We start from the raw sequence: 25,605 nt of genomic DNA, 5'->3' as shown, positions 1-25,605 counted from the left end.
CTCTCTAAGGCTAGGTGAGTTATGTTATAACTGCTCTGTCTGCTTGGTGAAAGGAGTTTCTACATCAAGGAATTCATTACTATGAGGACATCACAGGTCCAAACAAAAACCAAAACAAAGAAACAAATCGTTACTTGGGAGTATACAATTGAGTACTGGATCATCAAATACAACCGTGTCATTTTACAAAAGATAGGATTTTGTTTCTGAATTGTTTTACAGGCTGTACAACTCTTCATGACCCCATCTGGGGTTTTCTTGACAGAGGCACTCTAGTGGTTTGCCATTTCTTTCTCCGGCTTATTTTTTATAGATAAGGAACTGAGGCAAATAGAATTAAGTAACTTGCACAGGGTTACACAGCTAGTAAATGTCTAAGGCCAGATTTGAACTCAGGAAGATGAGTCTTCCTGACTCCAGGCCCAGTAATCTATCCACTGTGCTTATCCTAGCCTCCCCTTATAAAAAGATGGAAACCAAGGCCCCAAGACATGTGATTTGTCCAATGTATAACCTGCCTCATCTCAGCCAACAAACCTGAGTTTAAGACTATGCCCTACCTCCCACACAGTCTCAGAGCAGGCTCCAGCTTCATGATGGGTGAACTGCTGGAGGATTTCTGCTGTTTGAAATCCCTGCCACGAGCCCCCAACCAAGCTTATCAGCTCAGAGGGCACCAACCCTTCCAGCTCCCACTGCTTCCAGCACAAAAGGTAGGGCTCAGCTTACAGGCCCCGGGGGCAGGGGAAAGATTGGGAATGGGGGGAGAGAGGGTGGCAGCAAGAAAGGGGTTGCCAGATACTAACCTCAATCCCTTTCCTGGGGCCAGGCTCCACAGAACTCTTAGCAATGACTGAGCTACAACACACCCCCAACCTCCCACCCCTCTTTTCTCCACCCCACACAAGAAGATTTTGGCTTTAATTTGACTGAATTATCTTTTAATTTGTGGTCTCCTCAATTCTGTAGCTGTTGTCAGCTCATTCTCTGCCTCAGCTGTTTTTCATTCAAGTTTAAAAGAAAGTCTAAATAATCCTTCTGTGAAAACCCTGTGAGGTCAGCGCTGTGTTTCTGCTATACCAAAATAGTGACTCCTCCAATTCTTTAATACCACCAATCCAAAAAAAGCCCCTAGCAGTTAAGCCAGCTTTTTTTCATCCAGAGCAGCAAAAAGAGTTCTCAAGACCTGACAACATGATGATTACCTTTCCAAAACAAGTTTTCTGGCTCCACCAAGGTGTCAGAACCTCTCAAGGCACTTAGTGATGGAGGTAGGGAAGTATGGTGGGAAGTCGCAAGTGCTCTGCCACTGACTGACTGTATGACCACAGCCAACTCACTTCACCTCCCATCCTTTGTCTCCTTGTCTGTAAAATGGGGGAGTCAGACTGAGCAACCTTTACGGTCCTTTTCTAGCTCTAATGTTTCAAGACTGGAAGTTTAAGGCCAAAGGTGATGACATTTTTCATGGCCTATTTCAACTTTTCAATTCAATTCCATAAGCATTCACTAAATTACTACTGTGTGTGTGCCAGGCACCATGCCAGGATGGGGACTTCATAGTACAGGAAAATCCCCAATAAAGAAACTCCCTCTACCAATATAGGTCAGTACCTTCTCTTAGTTTCCTAAAGCCATGAGATGGTTAAGTGACCTGCCTCGGGTCTCAAGGCAGGATTTGAACCCTGGCTATGAGGTCAGCTCTATCCAACACACCAAACCATTCTGCCTCTCTTGCTACTAGGGATAAAAGGCCAAAAAAAAGGGCACTACCTTCAAGGAGCTTCCATTCTACTAAGAATATTCTCCTAAAACTGGCAGAAAAACAACATGAATTCAAAATCAAAGAAATCAAGTCTCCCTATAAGGATTTTTCTTAATTCAATCTCATCATAATACCTGCAAAATCAGCAATCCACAAAAGGCATCTTTTCCCCCATTCAATCATTTTTCTCTAAAATCTATTAGGTCTCAGATCCTGGCAGGGACAAAAGCACTGAAGAATTTTGAGGCTTTGAGGTAATAGGACAACTTGAAATGGCAAACATTTTTCTGTCTATCCATCCATAAATTAGGACAGACAATGGGAGATTATTACTCATTCAGTATGCTTGTTTGGCCCAGAGACGTGTGGCTCTATGCCAGAAACCAGCAAATGCTGATTAATAAACATGTAAATGTTTTATTTCTCTGTAGGTGATTTCACAAAATGAAACATCAAATTAAACACCAGGCTAATCTTTCTGCTAATGTCTTGACTCCCCAGCCATCTGGCTGCAAACCTTTCTAGTTTCATTTACCCACTGCATTCAACCAGCACAGGCACACATGTATAGACATATATATGCTCCCTCCTCAAATATGCCATTTCTTCTGAAGGCAACCCAATTTTACTGTATCAACATCAAGGCTTTTGATTAAATATTAAATACACATAAATACTGCATTAGCATTTCCACTAACATGTAAGCAATTCTAAGTCAAATTAGTAACTGGGTTAGGAGGTTTTTTTGGTTTGAGAGAGCAAGCTAACCACCACAAATAGCTGCTGCTAAAAACACTGCATCAAAATATCAATTTCCTCCCAAAATGGGGTGGAGGAAGGAGGAAAGAACTTGCAATAGATAAATGTGAAAAAGCAGATTAAGTGACTGTAGTCTATGGCTAAAATACCTCAGTTGGTTAGAGGACATTAGAGCCAATTATGGGATAAATGCCCACGTGGGCTAGTTCATTTTGGGACCCCCAACTGCCAGTCAGCCATCTCGTAAATTCACAGAATCTCATACTTGGAAGGGGCACTGATAGGCAATCTAGGTCAAAAGTTGGTATATCATGAGTAACTTCTTCAAGAAGAAAGTCTAGAGGTTCTGGGCATGGTGAACACTGAATAACAACACACACACACACACACACACACACACACACACACACACACACACAAACACACACGCGAGCTCGAATTCTTCAGGGACCAGAGGAGTTAGTTCAGTAGGGTCAGTGTGGAGGGTTCAGGGAGAAGGAGAAATGGCTTAGAAAAAGTTAGTACATGACTTGTTTTTAAGGAACCCATTATTACAATTATTACCTCCTTTTCTAAGGACTCAACAAAACATCCCTTCAAAATAATCTGTTCTGGATCTTTTCCAAGAATTGACAACATCAAGCTCACCAGCCTATAGGACAAGACAAAAGTCCTCTTCCCTCCTCATGAAAATCACAACATCTGCCTATTTCCAATCCTTCCATTCCTTAAAATTCATTGAATCTTGAGCTTGACAGAGACTTTGAACAATCACATCGCCAAGTTCTTTATGTAGTTCATTGGGGCCAGGCAATGTGAAACAATGAGGGAAGCCAGGTGTTTTGTTTTGTTTTTTTACTGGGTCCGTACTTTCCAATCTGCATTTCCCTTTATTTTTTCTTGTTACACTCCCTCCTGCATGGAATTCATTCTCCTTATGGGGGGGGGGGGGAGGCAAAAGAGGAGTTAAATGGAATGGTTCTGCTCTATTTCCAATAAGTATTACCATTTTTCCATCTGCCCTGAACAGTTCAATCCCTTCCTTTATCTTCCTCCGGCCACTAACAGGCTTTTCAAAAGCCCTTTGTTCTTGTTCTTAGCGTCTATTTCAAGCTTAAACTCCTTTTGGTCTTCAGCCAGGTGCTATTCTTCAAGGATTAGATGGCTCTTTGGTTACCTGTCCTCAGTAACCCATACTGAGCTCCTCTATTGTACATTATCTTTGTAAAAACTGAAGCTCATCAACGAGTTCCTTATGTAGCCACATTCATTTCTTTAGACTTTACTGACCCTCCCCCCTGCACTTTTCCCCACCTTCATACTGAATCACATGCGATCACAACATCAGAATTTTATTTTCCCATCCTCTTCTAAGCCAACTTTGCTTTTCAAATTTCAGTATGTTGAGATCCTGAACCTATTCTGACTCTGGATTCAGTGAAGAGTATCTACTTTCTTAAAGCTTAGGTGTGCATTAAAACATTCCTCCCAGGATCTAAATTCTCAAACTTTGGAGGTGAACAAAAATATCCATCACCTTTACCTACTATATGTCTGATCACCTAAAACACAAGGGAATAGTGGGGGGGGGGGGAGCTGGGGATGGGGAGAGTGGGGGGGGCGGGGAAGGGAGAAGAGACACCAAGTATTTGGGAGAAGTCTCTGAAACCAACCAAGCCAGGAACAAAAAAGTCCCTGACAACTGAATCGGTCTGATGAAAAGTCAAGTTATAGGGCACCAAGGATTCCATCACCACAGCAGAGGTTCTAAAATATTGATGGATCTCTGTAGAACTTAGAAGAGAAAAATAGTAGGGCTTTAGATAAAAAGGAGATTTCAAAAGAGTTCTGGCCAGCTAGAATCTAAGAAAAATAAATGGTGATGAAGTAAAAGGTTTTAAACAACCAAAGAGGCTAAAAACCAAAATTCATTCCCTAGTCTTTCAGAGAAAGACAAAATAAGCTATCAAGAAAAAGACAAACCAATGTAGTAAAGCAGAAGAATGAAATACAAATAATTCTTAAAAATCAGAAAGTACTACAAAGAAATGATTTAAGGAAAAAAATAATAAGGAAGGAAACATTTATATAGCGCCTACTTCTGGGACAAACTGGATAAAGTGCCAGGCCTGGAGTTAAGAAGACTCATTTTCCTGAGTTCAAATCCAGCCTCTTACTAGCTGTGTGACCCTGGGCAAGTCACTTAATCCTGTTCGCCTCAGTTCCTCAAAAAAAACCAAATGGGGTCATGAAGGGTAACCACTTACTAACAACATGGTCCAGACAATGTGGTAGGCATTTTACATATTATCTCACTGGATCCTCACAGTAACCCTGGAAGGCAGGTGCTATTACTGTATTTAAAGGAAATTAAGGCAAACAGAAGTTAAATGACTTACCCGGCATCCGATGATTAATAAGTGTTTGGAAGCCACATTTGAACTGGGGTCTTCCTGACTCCGGGTCCAATTCTCACTGTAATACCTCCCTGACGTTTGCTAAAAAACTAACATTTACTCAATACGGACCATGCATAGGGATAGAGTGTGAGCCTGAAAGGAGAGAAGCAATGGAAAAAATTCCAAGTGCAAGACAACACAATAGGCTTAAGAGAATGTACGGCTGATGTCCCTAATACACATGTGGCAATGCGAGAATAAATAGGCTTCTCTCTAACCTCATTCATCTTCTATTCTAAGCAGTCCTATCCCTTTCTTGATCTTCCTCTGGCAACTCACAGTTCTAAACACCACTCTTTGTTGTTGTTCTCAACATTTATTATTAACCTATGCTCCTTGTGATCCTGAACCTTTCAGATGACACTTTTAGAGCAGGTTGTTTCAGGGTGGGGTTGGGAGTTGGGAAGATGGGAATCCCTGTGATTCCATCCCACGCAAAGTCATCTGTCTACGGCCACAGCTGCCCAGGGTACTGAGAAGTTAAGTGCCTGGTGCTCTGCCATACAGCTAAGATGTGTCAGATGCAAGACATGAAACCAGGTTTTCCGGACTCTCACCCTCAATCCGCCTTCCTGTTTTATAGGTTAATTAAACATAACCGACAATAAGCTCTAGACTATAGAGAAAAGATCAAATTCCTGGCTCAAGGAACTTTAGCAAAGTGGCTTTGGAGTCAAGAGGATATAGGTTCAAATCCCGCTCTGTGGGGGTGTGACCTTGTCCTCTAACGTCTCTGATCTGCCCATTTTAAATGACAAGGTTGATCTAGATGGCCTCTGAGGTCTCCTGCAGAGCTAGTTCTTTGAGTCTTTGATTCTGTAGGAAACAAACAAGAAGCTGGAAAACTATTAAATGAGGTTGTGAGTCAAGGAGGAATGGTGTTTAAAATAAGGGCTGGCAAGGGCAGCTAGGTGGCACAGTGGACAGAACATTGGCCCTGGAGTCAGGAGGACCTGAGTTCAAATCCAGCCTCAGACACTTACTAGCTGTGTGACCGTGGGCAAGTTACTTAACTCTAATTGCCTGCAAAAAAAAATAAATAAAAATGAGGGCTGGATTTTAGGCGGGAACAGTGAGAACGAGAGTTAGGGCTTGATTTGCTAAAGTTAGCAAAGTCTGGAAAGAACTCAAAAATCAAAACCTGAGAAAGAAAAAAAAATAATAGATGATTAGACCATGTCAGTTCACCGGCTTTTAGTCTGTGGCTATGTTCCCTCCATTGTTTAGAACAGAAAACTAGAATAAGCACTTGAGAGTTCCTTCTTCTAGTACCTCAATGGCTTCCTTCAAATTCGAGCTAAAGTCACACCTTCTACAAGAAGATCCTCCCAGTCCCCCTCGATACCAGTATCTTTGTGTCTCTGTTGTCTCCAATTCCCACTGAATGGCGGGGCTTATAGAATCACCTCAGAATGTGAACAACAGAAGGATGTCAATGGGATTAAAGCAAGCAAAAAAACAGTCAGCTTCATCTACAGAGATTTTTGTTCTTCACTCATGTCCGACTCTTCATGAGCCCATTTTGGGGGTTTTCTTGGCAAAGATACTGGAATGGTTTGCCATTTCCTCCTCCAGATCACTTTACAGATGAGGTTAAGACACCTGCCCAGGGTCTCACAGCCGGTAAATGTCTGAAGCTGGATTTGAACTTGTAAAGATGAGTCTTCCAGATGCCAAGTCCAGTGGGCTATCCACTGCACCAACCAGCTGCCCCTATCTACAGCAACTACTCCAAGAAGTAGATAGGCAGTTGACACACTAATTATAATTAGCAGGATGATAATACCGAAAATGCAATTTCCAAATGCAGGCAACAATACAAAGGCAGAATAAAAAACAAAAGGGGAAAGGGCAAGAGTTTTCCAAGATGATTCTGGTCTCTTAAGTGACTAGGTGAACAGACGGCAAGAATTCAGTGAAAATAAACTGAAAATAATTAGTCTGTAAGCAAAAATCTAACCTACAGCATATGTGATGGGCAAACATTTTTTATCTGGTTGGTTTTGTTTTCTGGTTATTCACCTCAGCAAAGTGGTCAGGAAAGCAAACCAGGGTTCTGTCACAAAGAAATGGGTACAGGAAAGAGGAGGGGGTAGGGTTGGCCAGCCCAAATTTCATGGCTAAACTCCTTTGACCCATTCTTCCTGGAATTCATGTCACAAGAAAACAGACTGCCTATTCTGTGAGCATAAACCAGCTGTGTAGGAGGTTTAAAGAACCTATCTGTAGAATCTAAGTACCTTGGGGGCAGGGACTGTCTCACTTTTTTGGTTAGATCCCCAGCACTCAACACAATGCCTGGCACATAGCATACACTTCACAAATGCTTGCTGATTGACAGGCTCCAACTCATCAGCTAGGACTCCCTGACAGGTCAATGTCAAACCCCTTGGTTTGATCTTTCAGTTGCTGGGTTGAGAGGCTGGAGTGACCAAGTAGATAAAGAACTCCCTTTCGTGTGCCCTGTTTTACAGATGGCCTGGTCCTCCATTTTAGGTAATGAGTTCTCCATCGCTGGAGATCTTCCAGCACACTGTAAAGGACTACTTGTCAGGGATCCTTAAAAGGGGGGGGCGGGATTCTTTTCAGACATGGCCTGGACCCAATCCTAACCTGATAAAGTCCTTCCAGTTACATAATCAATCTGCCTCCTTTGCAGACTAGCCTAAATGTGGAGGTTATCTCCACTTCAATGCTCAACTCACTGCCTTTCTATATATACTTTATGGAAATCACATCTATTTTTTGTTGATGACTTCCAAATTTACATCTCTTGTTTTTCCCTTGTAAACTCTTTTCTCACATTTCCAACTGCCTACTGGACATCTCCACTAGGAACATTCTACCATCACCCCAAACCCTCCTCCTGAAATAGCTCCTGCTCCTCACTTGACTATCTTTGTCACTCATACATTCATTGTCACATCATGCAGGTTCAAAGCCTCAGGCAACCTTGATTTCTCTTACAGTCACAAGTCCTGATGAGTCTTCTCCCTACCTCTCTCCTGTATCTATCCATTACCACTACCACTACCACTACCCTAGAGTTCAGATTATTATCACCTTATATGTGAGCTAGGTGGGGAAGTGGATAAAATGGAGTCAAGAGGACCTGAGTTCATATTTGGCCTCAGACACTTATGAGCTGGGTAACCCTGGGCAAAGTCACTTAATTTGGTTTTCCTCAATTTCTTCATCTATAAAATGAGATGGAGAAGGAAATGGCAAACCACACCAATATCTTTGCCAAGAAAACCCTAAAAAGGATCACAAAGAGAGTCCGAACTACCGCAAAAGCCTCCTAAAAGGTGGATTTCCTGCCACCGGTCTTACCAAACTTTAATCCGTATAACAATCCCCAACAATCTGATCACCCACTGCTTTGATGATAGCTCTCTGTCAGTTTAAAAACTCCCCTACATAATAAATATCGTGGTGGCACTTCACTGACTCAAAAAGACTCAAAAGCCTTTAATAACTCCCCTTGAGTATATCCCTGCCTAGACAGTCCTACACTGGTACCTTTTCTCACACTATCTGACTCACTTTCTACTGACGTCACAAGTGCAGCACTGGGGGCCACCTACTCATTGGCACTACAGGTTATACAAAAAGCAGAAAGGAAATACAATCCATCCCCACCAACCACCCCCCCCACCCCACCCCAGCTTACAGGTTCACTTCGAAATAATGTGAAACAATCAAAGCACTCCAATCCAATTTAAACATTTATGAAGTACCTACCATGTGCAAAGCACTGTTAGGCACTGCAGAGACAATGATGAAAAATGACAAGCCTCTCTCTTCAATTTAGAGATACTTCAGGCATAGAAATAAGTACAATACCAACTAGAATTATGGATGAGATAGAATCTGAGTTAAGCCTTGAAGGTGTGGCCTTGAACAAGGAGACATGAACAAAGCAAAGTATGAAGCTTTGAGAGGTCAGAATAAAAAAAGAGGATGCCAAATTCACCTGGAACCATTCTTTCTGGTTCAGTATGAATTAAAGCCGGATGGCCTTGAATGCCAAAGGAAGTCATTTGTGTTTTGTCCTCTAGGTAACAGGAAGAGACTATAGCTTTTGAGTAGAGGAGTGATATATCCAGGTCTGTACGTTAGGAAGATTACTTTGACAATGAGCTAAAAAATAGAAGAGGAGGAGAAAGCATTAGCAGTGAAGCCAGTTAAAGGGGTAGAGAATTGTCGTTCAGTCGTGTCCAACTCTTTGTGACCTCACTTTTGGGGTTTTCTTGGCAAAGATACAGGAGTGGTTTGCCATTTCCTTCTCCAGCTCATTTTACAGATGAGGGAACTGAGGAAATCAGGGTGAAGTGACTTGTCCAGGGTCACACAGCTAGTGAGTGTCTGTGGCAGGATTTGAACTCATGAAGATGAGTCTTCCTGACTCCAATGCCTGTGCTCTATCCATTGTACCACCTAGCTGCCCCCATCTAAAAAAGATGTTGGTTTACTAAATAGATCACCCTTTACTGGTCACTGTCCCTTTATATGTATCGTTTTACTAGAACGTAAGCTCACTGAGGATAAGACTATCTTGGTTTCATACTAGGAGCCCCAAGAATGGAGCGCATAGTAAGTGCGTAATAAAGGCTATTCATTTATTCATTCATCTATCTTTAGAGAGGAATGAGAAAAAGAATAAAAAGCCACTTATTTCAGTAAGAGAAATCTGGGTTAGAGCTGAAGATGGACTTACTTTTCTCGTTCTTCTGAGTATATATTCTTCCCTCCGCCCCCTCCTCTCCAACAGAATACAAACTCTTTAGGGCAGAGACTATTTTGTCTTTTTCTTTATGTCTCCAGCACATAGTAGGTGCTCGATGAATTCTCGTTGTATAAATGAATGGACTCCCCGACCAGCATGGTGTATAAACCAATACTTCCAAGACTCTTAGGGAGATCTCAGAATTTCCATTTCCGGAGACCTTCAAGATGGATAAACCTATCTATTATGGATACTTTAGGGTCAGTCTTGCTTATAGGATCTCCCAAGTCCTTGGTGAAGCTGAGTCTTTGATTGTTCCTTTTGTCTCAGACATCTTATTCCTGGGCCTGGGATACAGGAGAGTAGGCTGCAGACAGGTCAAGGAGGCCAAGGACTAAGAAACAACTGGCATTACTTAGTGAAGGAGTAAAGTGATGAGCTGTTTAGTATAGATAATGAGTTCTAGTCAACAAGAATTAAGCACTTATGATGCACTAGACACTGGTGCTAGGGAAGCTATAAAAGGAAGACATTAAAGTCAGTCACTCAATAAGCATTTATTAAATACCTACTATGTGTCAGACACTGTGCTAAGTGCTAGGGATACAAATGAAAAAAAAGACCCTGCCTTTAAGGAGCTTACAACCTAATGGGGCAACATAAAGCACAAAAGAAGGCTAAAAGTATATTTTTTGTATCCAAATAATGTTTGGATTAAAAAATACGTCTATTGGGCCACAACTGGGCAGGCTAGTTCCTAAATAAGACCACACCTCTTTATTGGTCTGTACTTGATGAAATTGTCTGAACCTTATTAACTTCATCGTAAACACACTGAGAACAGACTTCACCATTTCCATCATTTATTTCCCCGACACTTAGCCTAGTGCATTAATAAATGTTTGTTAAATTGAATCAAGCCAGGGAAGCCAAGAGGTAGAGATGAGGATGGAGAAAATTCCAGCCAAGGGGACAGCCAGGGAAAATGCCCACCATCTGGAGTCGGAGGGTCTTGTGTTGAGGAAGGAGATGGGCATGAAAGGCTTTATCTGAAACCTGGGTAAATATAACTATAGCATTCTCCTAATCTACGGGGCTAGCACTGCTGTCAATATTAAAACACCTTTGTGGCAGGGCTCAGGAAGACCCACCAGATTTTGTGCAGTATTTTTAATGCTTAGTCTGAACAGGTAAACTCTGGTTTTTCAGACATATCTTACCTTATGTAACTGCTATAGCTAGCTTTAGCTTCCAGAAGACCTAGGAGGGAGTCCAGTCTCTGACACTTGCTGGCTGTATAACCATAGACAAGTCACCAAACTTTTCCTCCCAGTGACCAGGCCAACCTTCTAAGACTCTAAATTGTAGAATAGCTGCTCAACCACACTGAGAGTTAACCAATGAAATCACAGGTCTGGACCAAAAAAGGTTATAAACTGTCTAACAAAAGGGGCTATGTTCTATTCACATCCAGGCCTTCAGTTCACTCACATGGCAGGTAATAGATAAAAGGTCCAGGGATAGCAAAGACATAGAATGAGTTTCCTACCAGTGATCTCTCGCTCTTCTGAAGGAATCAATTTGCCTAATCTTAACTTCTTCTTTTTTTTAATTTAATTTATTTATTTAACATATTTAGTTTTCAGCATTGGTTTTCACAAGAGTTTGAATTACAAATTTTCTCCCCATTTCTACCCTCCCCCCACCCACTCCAAGATGGCATGTATTCTGGTTGCCCTGTTCCCCAGTCAGCCCTCCCTTCTGTCACCCCACTTCAAAAAAGTTTTTTGCATGCAACTAGAAAATAAGAGACACAGGCAATGGGGAGTAGAAATTTAGCTTGCCCTAATCTTAACTTCTAAAGAGTTCATGAAAAGGGAAAAGTATCTACCTGTACAAAAATACAGCAGCTCTTTTTGTGGTGGCAAAGAACTGGAAATTGAGGGGCTGCCCGTCAATTGGGGAATGGCTGCCCAAGCTGTGGTATATGAATATAATGGAATACTATTGTTCCATAAGAAATGATGAGCAGGCAGACTTCAGAAAAACCTGGAAAGATTTACATGAACTGATGCTGAATGAAAGAGAACCAGGAGAACACTGTAGAACACATTAACAGCAACATTGCAATGACCAGCTTTGATAGACTTAGCTCCTCTCAACAAGGTAATGATCTAAAACAATTCCGAAAGACTCATGATGGAAAATGCTATCCATACCCAGAGAAAGAACTATGGAGTCTCAATGCAGATCACAGCATACTCATTTCACTTTGTTTTTTTTCATGGTTTTTTTTTCCCTTTTGGTCTGTTTCTTCTTGTACAACATGAATAACACGGAAATATGTTTTACATGATGGGACATATATAACCTACATCAAATTGTGTACCATCTTAGGGAGGAGAGAAATTGAGGGATTGAGGGATTTTAAATGAATGTTAAAATCTGTCTTTACATGTAATTGGAAAAAAATATTAAAACAAATATAAAGAACTCATGAAATTCACTAGAAATTCACTTCATATTTGGGCCAAATTCAAGGATACTCTTATTTCTCACTTAATTGTATTTATATTCTGTGCCACAGCAACACTCCCCTGAACACTCAACACTATCTATGCTTTAAAGCCCAATCTTTCTGGACTGTAAAAGGTTCTATAGCTAATATCCTGTGAACTCAAATACCACCTCTTCCATGAAACTTCCCAAAGTCAGGATGACCTTTCCCCCTCAGAATCCCTAGAGCACTGTTTACCCTTCTATAGTGTATTTATGAGGTATTATTTGTATTATAATTACAAGTATACGTCATTTGTTCCCCATTAAACTTAAGCTCCATGCAGGCAGCCTATTTTTACCCAAGGATCCCTCTCCCCTGGAGCTTAGCACAGTGTCCTGGGCACATGAGGCACTGAGTAAATGTTACATGACTTGAAATGATGCAATTTTTTTAAGGGGACCAATCAATCAATCACCGATAAAGTTTCTAAAACTTTTCCACTGAAGAAGTGAAAAGGAAATTCAAAGGTTAAAAGTGAGAGACAGCAATACTGTGATATTTTTTAAGTGACTGGCTCAACAACACAAATCCAAGACAAACAACAAATTCAACTATCCGGTTAAAAGTAAGACACAAACATGACACAATGACAAAGCCAACCTTCACATCGGGTAATAAAAAAAATACAAAAACCAGGTGGGTTGGCAGGGTTTGTCAGGCCAGTGTTTAATTAGGTGGAAAGTGGGCTGCAGACAACTCAATTAATTCCATTCTCTGGAAGAAACCAAAAGCCAAGATAAGGTTGACTGAAGACAGATGCAAAGCATAGCGAGGACACAAACAAAGGGAATCTACAGTCTCAAAGGTGACGTGGGCCACTCCATACCCTTCCTCCCACTGAGCAACTCTTCCTGGAGGCCCACACAAAATAAGAGCTGCCAAGTCTATACCAAAGCAGAAAGGTCAGAGTGTGAAGGAAGCTTGTTACTTATCAAGAACTAATTTTTATCCAAAAGTCTCACTGGTTGGTCCTCTCCAGCCCACCAAAAACACAGTGGCCTTGATCCCTGGTTGGCTATGATAGCATTCGATGTTAGAGCACTGTGTTCAACCAGACCTTGACTTCAACTCCATGCCAGCCCACCAGCTTGGTTGTTGTTTTGGTTGCTCAGTCACATGACTCTTTGTGACCCCATTTGGAGTTTTCTTACCAAAGATGCTGGAGTGGTTTGCCATTTCCTTCTTCAGCTCATGGATGAGGAAACTGAGGCAAATGGGGTTAAGTGACTTGCCCAGGGTCACACAACTAGTAGGCGTCTGAGATTTGAACTCTGAAAAATCAGTCTTCCTGACTCCAGGACCAGCACTCTATCCACTGTGCCACCTAGCTGCCTCCCTGCCATGACATACTATTCTGTGCAGTATTTTAATGAGATTTGGTGGGCACGAGAGAAAGTGTGGTATAGTGCTTAAAATATCTACCTGGGTTCAATTCCCTCCTATGACATTTATTAACTGTATGACCCTGTGATAACACAATTTCTCTGAGCTTGAAATAACTCTCTAAGAGACTATATGAATGGGTTTCAGATCAGAGGAGGGAGTCTTCACATTAACAAAATCACAGATCCCTGACACACAAAGGCAGAGGACAATTTAGGAACAATAGGAAAAAGGAAAAAAAAAAAGAAAGAAAGAAAAACAGCTGGCCAATGATATCACAGATGTCCCTTTCCAGAAAATGCGATATGATCTGAACTGCCTAAAAGCTGTTGTTCAGGCCCCCAGAAAAGATATAAGATATCCTACAACCAGATTATCCCCAGACAGGGGGTTCTTAGCCACTTTTTGTGTCAGGGAACCCCTTTGGCAATCTGGTGAAGCCTATGGATCCCTTCTCAGAATAATGCTTTTAAATTCATTAAAATTAAAGACACAGAATTACAAAGGAGACCAAGTATACTGAAATACATTTATCAAAACATTCTTTAAAAACAAATTCAGGGTCCCCAAGTTAAGAATCCCTGAGCTAGGAGAACGTCACAACAGGACAAAACTGGAAGGGTCCTCAGTTAGGATAATGATGATGGTGACAGCTGGCAATTATACAGGGCCTGTGTGACAGGTCCCATGTTAAGGGCTTTACAAGAATCATCTCATTCAGTCCTCACAACAGCCTTAGGAGGTGGGCACTATTACTGAGGAAGCTGAGGAAGACAAAGGTCTCGCCCAAGGTCACAGAGCCAGTAGGTGTCAGAAGTGGCATCTGAATGCGAATCTTCCTGACTCCAGGCCTAGTGCTCCAGCCGCCATACCGCCTAGCTGCCTTACAGATCAAATCTAAACTCGTTTTACAAATATAAAAACTGAGGTCTAGAAAAGCTGACTTGTCCAAAGTCATCTAAGTAGCCGGAGGCAGAGCAAGAACAAAACCCCAGACCTGCTAGCTCCAAGTTTTTACTCTCTACGCTGGCCTGACTACATGAGGGTTGGAAGTGGGATAAAAGAATGAAATCTATGAAAAATAATCAGCCATCTTAGAAAGATATTCCTTTTCACGTACCTGCCCCTTTAGGTACGGTATGAGTCCAAGGACTGGTCCGAATCCTACCTTAACTACTTATGATCTGGGTATCCCTGAACAACTCATCTTTCTCTGGGCCTTGGTGTCTTTTGTTGTTTTTTTTTTGGGGGGGGGGGGCGGGGAGGAGGAGGAGTAGCAAGAGCACTGGACTTGCATTTTTTTTTAATTTATGGTATAAAACAAGCATTTCTATAACATAGTATAATAAAAAGGATGACTGCACATGAAACTGCAAATCTATTACATACAACTTGCCTTGGTTTCTTCATCTGTAAAATGAGGGAGTCGGACTAGACGGCCCCTCCCCGCTCTGAGGATATGATCGCATGGTCCTTTTCTCCCAAGAGTCTTACTGAACAGAAAAAAACATCTCAGGATTCACAGAACAGAGGACCTGAACTTGTCAAAGCGAAACACCACTCCAGCCTAGGCAGACAAAAGACACGCACTTGAAGAACCAAAGGCTGAGTAAAACCAGGCACCTCGGGAACACTATCCATTCTCTTGGGCCATTCACATTTCAAATGTTTATTTCCACGTAGTCAGCTCTGAGCGTAGGTCAAACAGGGGACTTTAACAGTCAATAACTTCAGTGTGCCGTATTTATCAGATCTACTGATGGCAGGGTTGTCTTTTCATTAGGCTCCCTCCAAAATCCCATAATGAGACTAGATGGCATAGCCTCTGTTTCAATAGTTGATGCTGCTATTTCAGTTTCAGGAGGGAAATATCACCTTTTGATTCTAGAAAGTCCTTTGTTTTCTTCCGAGACACCATTTTTTTCTTGCAGATCCCATTACTAATAGCACTGTTTCCAAGAACCTAATTAATTAGATCCTTCCCAATGAAAGCTATGTTTCCCACCCCAATCCAGAATAGAAACACCAGAAACAATCTCCACCCTTTTCTCATTCCCCGTGAATGAAGCAGGGCCTTACGCACCATCCTACCCACTCACATCTGCTCCAGGCAAGGATAAAGCCTGGACTGGTGATTTCACTGATGTAGGAAATTCTTAGATAAAGAATTCCCTTTACTGTTGCAGGTCGGTACCTTTTCTGTAATTTCTTAGTGTTAGGGAGTTGACTAGTCACATAGCCCATAACTGTCAGGACAAGACTTGAATTGGATCCGGGTCTTCCTGGCTCTGAAGCCAATACTCTTATCTACTATCCCACCCTCTGTTCTCAGTTGACAAATATTTATTTGGAGGGTAAAGAGCACTGTGCTAGGTTCTAAGGGTAATTCAAACTCTGGCCAAGACACAGTACCTGCCCTGTGGAGCCAACAGCCTAGCAGGACAAAGCAGTAAAAACCTAGGTAACTATAATGCACAGTATTACATGAATTAAGAGGACACTCTAAAAAGTACTGTAGAGGTCAAACACAGAAAGGATCATGACCAAGTAGGGGAGAAGGGCAACTAGGTGGTGTTGCAGATACAGCAACGGACTTGGAGTTAGAAAAATCTAAGCCTGAACCTCTCGTCTAAATGAGCTTAAAACTGCACCAAAAGTTTTGGGACACCCTATATATGTAAAAAGGTTTTGCAAACCTCCGAGGGCTATATAAATGCTAGCTGGGATAATTACGAAGCAGAGAGAAGAAATCAGAGATGGCTTCATGGAGAAGGCAGAATCTGAACTGGTCTTTAAGAGATGGGTCAGAACTACAATGGTAAGAGACCGGGAAGGACAGGTCATACATGGAGCACAGCCTGAGCAAAGGTACAGAGGTGGGAAAATGTACCATATCTTTAGGGGGGCATAGAACAGTCCACACAGCTATTAAGTGGAAGAAGCAGAAGACTCAGTTCCCTGCCCCCACTGCACATCAACTGTTCTTTTTCCAATATCTGACTGTCTTCCTATCACTTTTCCTCACTGACATTAGCCCACCAGTTCCTGTTTTCTTCTGACTCCATCAACTAGAGGCTTCACTAACTCTGAGAAGTTCAGAAAGTAGTGATTTTCACAAAATCAGAACTCATAAAGTCCCAAAATATCACCTTTCATCTGTAGTTGTCTCCAAAAACACAGCATGATACAGCGGAAAGCTCACTGGCTTTTGGAGTCAGAGGACCTTGGTTCAAATCCCACCTTTCACATTTAGTAACTGCGTGACTTTGGACAAGTCATCTAGTCTCTCTGGGCCCAATTTCTCATCTGTCAAATGAGAAGGTTGGCCTAGATGGCTTTTTTAGGTCTCTTCCAACTGGCAGTTTATTCAGCTATACAAAGCACAAAGAAAGTCATGAGGGTATTTTCAATTCAGTGATCAAAAATGCAAAAATATCGAGTCCCAGACTCTAGAGGTCTCTGAGTTCAGCACTATCTTACCCTAGAAACACTAAATGGACATAAATAATTGTGCCGAGTCCAAAGCTTTATGTGTCCTTTATGATATAAAACATGCCTACTTACTTTCATAATTTCCCTAAACTTTGAAGAAAACGTGTTAACGATTAACTGGAGGATGTGGGGAGGACAGGAGGAGGGAATATGAGTTACACTCAGGCAGTGAGCTGGTTTTTTGTGATGACTATAGCCAGGAAAAAAGGTAATTCCTCCCCTCTTGCTGCTCTGGCTGGATTCCCTTTTGGAACACAATGATTGAAAGTTTAATAAGAGCAGTTGAAAAACAGTGAAGAGTGGTTTCACAGTCTTCCTTTTACTTTCAGAAAACAGATTTTAATTAAACACCTCTTTGGTTGCTCTTCCCAAGCCTTCAGAGGTTCAGGATTGCTGTAGCTGAGGGCCATAGCAACAGGAAGGGGACCCTGGAAGAGCTAGGGGGCGGGGGCAGGTTATAAAAAGAAAAAAGTACCCTGTTTCTCCTTGGGTGGGGGGGGGAGGGAAAAGGGTAGATTCTTCATGTAAATATGGCAACTTGTCAAGTGCAAATTTTTCAGACTTAGTTTTAATATCTTTATGTGGGGAAAGAGTTTCTTAAGTACTCGACCAGAGATGCACTTGAGTGAAAAAATAGCAAAAAAGTTTCAAAAGTCTAATTCAATCCAGTAAACATTTATTAAACACCTACTATTAGGGGCAAAAGACAGGCCCTGCCCTCAAGGAGCTCCCAGTCTAACAGGTGCAGAGGGAAGAACATGAAAATAAACATATACAAAGCTATATATAGGATTAACAGAGGGGAAGGCCTTGGAATTAAGAGGAGTTGGAGAAAGCTTCCTGTAGGAGGTCGGATTTTAGTTGGGATTTAAAGGAAGCCAGAGAAGTGAGCAGTCAGGAAACTGGAGCAAACCCACTGAACTAGTGCAAATCCTGGGTCCTGTCAGATTATGCCAAGCACGAATCCAATGCGATCCTGCACATGCTCAGAAGTTCCTGAAGCAGTTTAATACAAGTTCCACTATATACTGATGTCTTAATACTTGAACACTGCGGTACATCTGGGCCTCAGAGCTCTAGAGTGACTTCGATTTGTAGGGCTCATCAATTCTTTAGAAAGATCTTCATTTGCATAGCTAAAATATGAGATGACGGTGTAAAAGAAAGAAAAAAAGCAGATTCACCCAAAATTTAAAATTGGAGCAGTCATTAAGGGCCAATGATTTTCAGAATACGCCACAGAACAGGTTAGAAGGAAAAAAAGATGCAGTCCTTGTCCTGAGGGTTTTTAAAAACCTCTACACTGCTACCTAGAAAAGAGAACTCAAGTGCTTCATTACCCTCAGACTCTTAACACTTTATAAATACTCATACGACCAACCTGGGAGTGCTTGCTGCCTGCTTCCCTAGTAAACCAGTCCAACAGGATTTGATCTGGAAATTAAAGATTCATGTAGCTGTGGCCATATTCCCTTCAAAATAGATTATCAATGACCTAGTTAGTCTGTGAGCACAGTTCCTTCATTTCCAAGAAATGCCAAGACAGAAAGACAAGCTCACCTACCTAGCCAATGGTCCCACTCTCAAACATAAAACCCATGTGTGGCACTGCATATCAAAAGGAAACAATACCCAAATGTTCATTTTCCAGATAAGGACCAACAGTAATCCCTCAGCATAAACCATTCTTGAAAATAAACAGGCATACAGATAACTTGAAATGGTAATTCAAAAGGCACTAACGGGAAAAAAATTATCAAGGAGGCACCTACCATGTACCACCAAACTGTGCCAACCCACCAAAAGATGTGTTTATTACTTAGTCACTAGTTATGAGTCACAGCCAAAGAACATCAGAGTTGGAAGGGCCTTCAGAGGTCACCTAGTCTGTTCGTCTACCTCAGTGGAAATCCATCCTCTAGCATCCTAGAGAATAGGTCATGCAACCTCTACTGATGAGGAACTAAAAATGGCAGGGTCCAGTTCATCTGTGAAAAGCGGTTCATTACCTACTTAACTATCCCCAGCCTCCTATTCCAACAACCAAATCAGAGTCAAACCAAGGGCTAGCTTGCCAGAGGTTCTAGCTAATGAGTACAGGAAAAGCAAAGGAGGTACTTTAAACATCCCACATAGCTAGTTTGTGCTCACAGCATGTACAATCTGTTTTACCAGTGACATGGATCCTGGTGAATAAAAGAAATGGGGAATCTGTTCAGGAACTCCAGGCTAGATGGAATGTGCCAACCAAGGCTCAACCCATGACATCCTACTGACAAATACCAAACATAACTAGCAATGCTGGTCACATTGGAAAGATCAGGAACAGTCCTCAAACCAAATCTCTACTTCATGACGTGAAAATAATACTACTAACTGACACAAAATCAGTTGCAGCAGAAGGAAGACCCCAGGAAACCAGGAGAGGAATGCTTCAAAAGGTAGTATTAGATGAGGCAGGCTGGGGAAGACCCCACCACCACCCCGCCCCAACCCTTGGGTGCTGCCACTGGGGCTGAGGGAGAATGGTAGGGAACTTGTTAGTACACAGTAACAGCAATCTTGTTTTAAGAACAACTTTGAGTAACTAAGCCATTTTGACTATTACAAATATTCAAATTAACTACAAAGGATATATGAGGGAAGATGCTATCTGCAGCCAGAGAAAGAACCGATAAACAGAAGTATGTACAGAATGATTCTACACACATACGTGTGTGTGTGTGTGTGTGTGTGTGTGATGATAGTCATCAGGGGGAAGAGAAAAAAAGGAAATAAGAAATTTAGATAATCATATTTAAAAGGAATAGCAAGTTAAACATAATAGATTTGTAGTTTCATGAACAATCATCTTTTTTTCTACTGTTATGGAAATGCTTGTTTCATTTCATAAAGTAAAATAAATAAGATTTTAAAAAAATAGTTCCACCATTAGTATGTAGACATTGCAATACATGCCACACAATGTTTGACAAAACAAGCCTACTTCATGTCTATTCTACTCTTTCCCAAAAGTCCAAAGTCTCTCCTGTGTCAACACAAAAGATTCCAAGGTAGACATGATAGATAGGGCTCATCTTTGTGTACTTTCATAATGGTAGTATGTTTCGTAGGAGGGGAGATAAGAGCATTGTAACTAGTTTCTACTTTCTTGGTTTTTTTTTCATTGAGGAGAAAAAAAAGATTTGGACAATTTGAAGGGGATTAAATAGGAAGATAGGAGATTATTTTCTATCATACTAATAACCAATTATTAAACTAGGATGCATTTTTTCTTAATCCTTTATTTCCTCATTTATGGCCCAGCCCTTGTAGGTAAGCCAGTTGCTGAAGGACATAGAACAGCTGAGACAGGTGGTGTCGGGGACAGGATGGCCTGAGTTTGAATCTTGCCTTAGACACTTAATAGCTGTCTGACCCTAGGTAAGTCAATGAACTTCTCTGTCTCACTTTCTTCATCCTAGAAAATGGATGACAGCACAAATCTCCTAAGACTGTTGTGAGACCCAAATGAGGTATTACATGTAAGTGCTCTGCAGAACACAAAGCGCTATATAATGTCAGCTATTATTTTTCTCATTCTCAGTAACACATTTGAAAATCCAAATCAGAAAACCGAAAGATGTATCTGTCTTCCTCTAAAATATTCCACAAAAATATTAATGGAGAAACACTACAACCCACTAACAAGGGGGACTTACCTGAGCCCAGAGGAAAAACTCTAAACAAGGGATTCTCAACCTGGGGTCCATGAACTTTTTAAATATTTTGAAAACTGTATTTCAAGATAATTGAAAACTGTATTTCACTGTATGCATTTAAAAACATTAACCTCTGAAAAAAGGTCTACTACTGACAACCCAGAAAAGGAAGTTCGTGCCACCAGAGCCCTTGGCATTGTCCAATGGTTCAATGTCAGGAAATAGTGTCATTTTATCAGTGGAAATGACATTAAAAAAGAGGCATTAACATGTGATTAGTTGCTGCAGTCTGAGGATCACAAAACTCCTCCACTGGACTTGAAAGCTGAATCCTTCAATGTATGTTGTCTCCCTCCACTAGAAGGTAAGCACCTTAAAGGCAGAAACTATTTTACTTTTCTAATTTATTTCCTCACACTTTATACAAAATCATAGCATACAGGAAGCACTTAATACATGCTTAATACATACATTCATTCATTCAGAGGGGGCCCATCCCACATGAAAAAGAGTAAGAACTCCTGCTCTAGTCCCTCAGGACTGTCTAGCAATCTCTTTATACAAATTTAAAATGGGATGACTTTAAACTTTCTCAAAACCCTATCCTAGCTGGCTATTCGTCTGACAACAATCCAGTGTACTGTACAGGAGGAGCTGAAGAGATATAGACCCAATACTCACCAGCCAGAAGACCCAGGAGATTCCAGGCAGACCAGAGTTCTTCTCTGACTGACTAACCTGTAACACAAAAATACCACACAAGGCTTAAAAAGTCACCCTTTCTCAAAACCTCAAGAAACAGAGACTTGGTTCAAAGCAAGCATGAAAGGTTATATGCAACGTAAGGAGGAAAGACCTATGTGATCTTCACCGACTGGACACCTGCCACTAGCCAGACCCGGAAAGAAGATTTTAAAACCTTGACATGCAAATTATCACCACAAGGACCTTCCTTCTCAGGTCACTAGTGTTTACTAAGAAAAATGTTAACCCTGTGAGGAAAATTGAGCAGTAGGAGGTGTGCCAGGTAAGGAAGAGGGGTGGAATAGAACGGGTCCACACAAGGACAAGACCCATCTCTTAGCGATAGGAGAATCCAATGCCAGCAATGTGGGTTCCTGTAGGTTTAGGAAATTTAGGTCACATTATCAGAGATCTCCAACTGAAAGGCCCCCTCAGAGGTCCCCCTTACTTTATAGATAATGAAGCTGAGGCCCAGAGAGGTTAGGTGTTATACCTGAGTTCACAAAGGTGGCAGATCTGAGGATCCATGTGAACCCAGGTCCTCTGCACCAGCTGCAGCTCCATACCTGCTCTGTCGTCTATAAACTGAAGAAGAGGCTAGCCCCCACCAACGCTGGGGGATGTGCCAGGGATCAGATCACGTCAGCAAAGCTTTTGAACTCCTCTGAAGCTATGAATTGCCATTCTATTATTTAAAAGGCAGCTCTCCTTAAACCACTATATGGAGACAGAAAGCTCGCCATAAATAACTCAGAAAATGGATTAGGTATCTAGCAAAACATATTTGTAACGCACACTCATTTTTCATCCAAGAATATTCCCCACAACTCCCCAGGTGTGCTGTCCTAAGGGAGGAAGATGTAAGTGAGTAGGCCCCTAGGAGCAGAACCGTTTCAATTCCACAGAACAGCAAAAGAAAAAATGGCAGCTTCCAACAAAGGGACTTTCTATTTTCATATTCACTTATTCATAACTCTCTTCTAAATCTGTGCTCCCTAGAGAAGTCACTATATGGAGCATACAAAATCCCACAGCGTCAGGACTGATAGGATACTTCCGCGAGTCTATGAAATGCAGTCACTGGCCCTCAAAGATGCAACTGATTCCCCACCCCAACCCCCCAAAAAAGACTGTACTAACAGTGGCATAACCTTGCAACCTCAGATGAGCCTACACTGCTGGTGTATGATCCTTCGACCACAAACTCTTACTCCCTATCTCATATCCCGCAGGGATTACTGCTGTTTCATTTCAGTTATGTCCGAAGCTCCATGACTCCATTTAGGATTTTCTTGGCAAAGATACTGGACCAGTTTGCCATTTCCTTCTCCAGCTCATTTTATTGAGGAGAAACTGAGGTAAACAGGGTTAAATGACTCATCTGGGGTCACACAGCTAGTAAGCGTCTGAGGCCAGATCTGAACTCAGGAAAATGAGTCTTCCTGACTCCAGGCCGGACACTATCCACTGAGCCACCTCAACGCAGTGATTATTACAAACCTTTTATTCTCTTTATTCATCCAATTATGACTGTGTCTCCTACTCTATTGGGAAGAATGAGGATCATGAAAGAGGTTCCCCCTCAATTTCCCTATTCAAAATTTTCCAGTACCACCAGCTCTTTGCCATTTTAAAGAAAATACATCTGTAATTCTTAGCTGATCCCCAGCCCCTTAAACTATGGCTCTTTCCTGCCTTTCCAGCCCCACTTCACAAAGCTCTCTAAGCGCAGTCCCTACAAACTGTCCCCCTCACTCATCTGTCTCTCTGCCACCTCAGGGTCTTGGCACTGCCAAGTACTTCACATATAACTCCTCATCTGATTCTCACCACAACTTTAGGAGCCTGGCATTATTACCTCCATCTTCCAGGATGAAGAAAATGAGACAATTTCAACGATTTGTTCAGGATCATACAGCTATTAAGTGTCTGAGGCAGGATCCAAACTCGGGCTTTCTGAGGCCACTGGCTTCTCTTTGAGCCAGTTTTGGGGAGATTTCTACTTTTCACTCCTTTCTAAACTTTCACTGACCACTAAAGCCCATGCCTGGAATACTCTCCTTCCTCTGCTCGGACTACTAACCTCTCTGGCTTCCTTTAAGTCTCAACTAAAATCCCACCTTCTACAGGAGCCATCGAGCCTCTTGAAATTTCTATTCACCAAGCACTGTAATTTACCACACAATCATTATATTTCTCCTTTCTACTGCCACATAACTGGTATCTGGTCCCTCTTTCCATTCTATTCTTTAAAAAGTACATCATTATAAGCACATAGCTTTATATCAGCAAAGGGACCTTGGAGACAGATCGTTTCGTCTCCAGACCCAGACAGTAACTTCTTCCTTACTTCCACCTCTTAGAATTCTTAGCTTCTTTGAAGGTTGAGCTTCCTTGAGGAAGCCAAGCCGTTCCTGATCCCCCTAGTTGACTGTTATTCTTCCTCCTCAAATAACCACGTACACCCTGTTCTCTGAAGGCCCTCTCACATCTCTATCTTCAGTCAACCTCTCCCTGGAGCTCCAGACTTGCATCTGTAAAGACATCTCCTAGGCATCCCACTGACAACCTCAAATCCATATATTTAAAACCAAGCTTATTATCTTTCTTCCCAAACCTGCTCCCCTTTCTAAGGACTATTTTTTTTGTCTGTACCACCATTCTACTAGTCTCCCATATTCAATTATTTTTAACTCCATCCTCTCCCCTCATGCCTCAAATCCTATCAGTTAAGAAGTCCCTCATGCCTGGAATACTTTCTTTCCTCTGCTCGGACTACTGACCTCTCTGGCTTCCTTTAAGTCCCAACTAAAATCCCATGTCTACAGGAAGCCTTCATTAACCCCTCTTAATTCCTTCTGCTAATTATTTCCTATTTATCCTGTCAATAGCTCACTTTGTACATATTTGTTTGCACGGTGTCTCTCCCATTAGATTGTAAACTTCTTGAGGTCAGGGACAGCTTTCTGCCTCTTTTTGTATCCCTAGCACTTAGTACAGGGGCTTCATAAATGTTTATTGAATAAATGAATGAAAAGTCTTATCCAGTCTACCTCCGCCATCTCTCACAACCGTCCTCTTTTCTATTTCCACTGCCATGAAACAAGGTCAGGGCCCCCTTATCACCATCTACCAGGCCTACTGCTATAGCCTCATGATAGATCTTCCTACCTATGCTCTTTATCACTCCTCTAAACCAATCCTTCAACAAGCTGTGGGACAAGCTTTATACATGGGTTTCAGTAAAACCTAAGTTCCTTGAGTTTTTGTCTTTGTATGTCCAGTGCCTGGCACAGTGCCTTACACATAGCAGAATGAGTAAATGCTAACTGAACTGAATTGAATCTAGCTAGATCATGCCTGCTCCCCATTAATTACCGGGTAAACTGAAACTTCTTTGCCTGGCATTCAAACCCTCCCATAACTGCGGCCAAACTACCTTTTCAAACGCCTCTCACACACTCCACCTCCCAGCCAGACTATACTCTGGACAGCCTGCACATACTTTTGGGCCTTTGCTCATGCTATTACTCTCCAGGCCTAAAATATCCTTTCCTCTTCTCCTTCCCTCCCATTTAATTCCCACCTACCTTTTACATCCATCCCAGTTTAAAAACAATCTCTTCCAGAAAGTCAGATTCCTCCAGTAGTTAATGAACTCATGTGGGCACACACGAACACGCGCACACACACACCCTTTAACCTCACTTAGAACTTTACTTACTTATACTGATGGGGTGATGGGACCTGGACCCCTAAAAGGAAAAGACCATGTCTTTGAAAGCAACCCAGTCCCTAAATTTTCCCATACAATTCAGTAGCCCACATTGCTGGCCCTCCAACCACCGCATCTGGCCCACCCAAGCCCACCCTGATTACTTCATTAGCTTACTTGGTACTCCTTAATCCCATCAAGATCTTTTCACTGAACGTTTTTCCTTTTTTTTTTTTTTTTTTGTTATATAAGTATCAGTCCCATCCTCATCAAGCTGCAGACGCACTAGGAATCTTGC

General features: G+C 41.8%; 1 long non-coding RNA gene across 1 annotated transcript in view; it reads right to left on the bottom strand.

The window, feature by feature from the left end:
* LOC118835282 overlaps positions 1–25,605 on the bottom strand; it is an 80,764-nt gene that overhangs the window by 39,126 nt on the left and 16,033 nt on the right. Inside the window, exon 2 of the long non-coding RNA XR_005009495.1 lies at positions 21,530–21,586. This is a non-coding gene — a long non-coding RNA (uncharacterized LOC118835282). The remainder of the gene's footprint in view (positions 1–21,529; positions 21,587–25,605) is intronic.

Source organism: Trichosurus vulpecula, chromosome 2 (assembly GCF_011100635.1).
Source record: "Trichosurus vulpecula isolate mTriVul1 chromosome 2, mTriVul1.pri, whole genome shotgun sequence".
In the NCBI taxonomy this organism is placed as follows: domain Eukaryota; kingdom Metazoa; phylum Chordata; class Mammalia; order Diprotodontia; family Phalangeridae; genus Trichosurus; species Trichosurus vulpecula.
The sequence above is the reverse complement of the archived record's forward strand: the minus strand, read 5'-3'. Positions and strand labels throughout refer to the sequence as shown.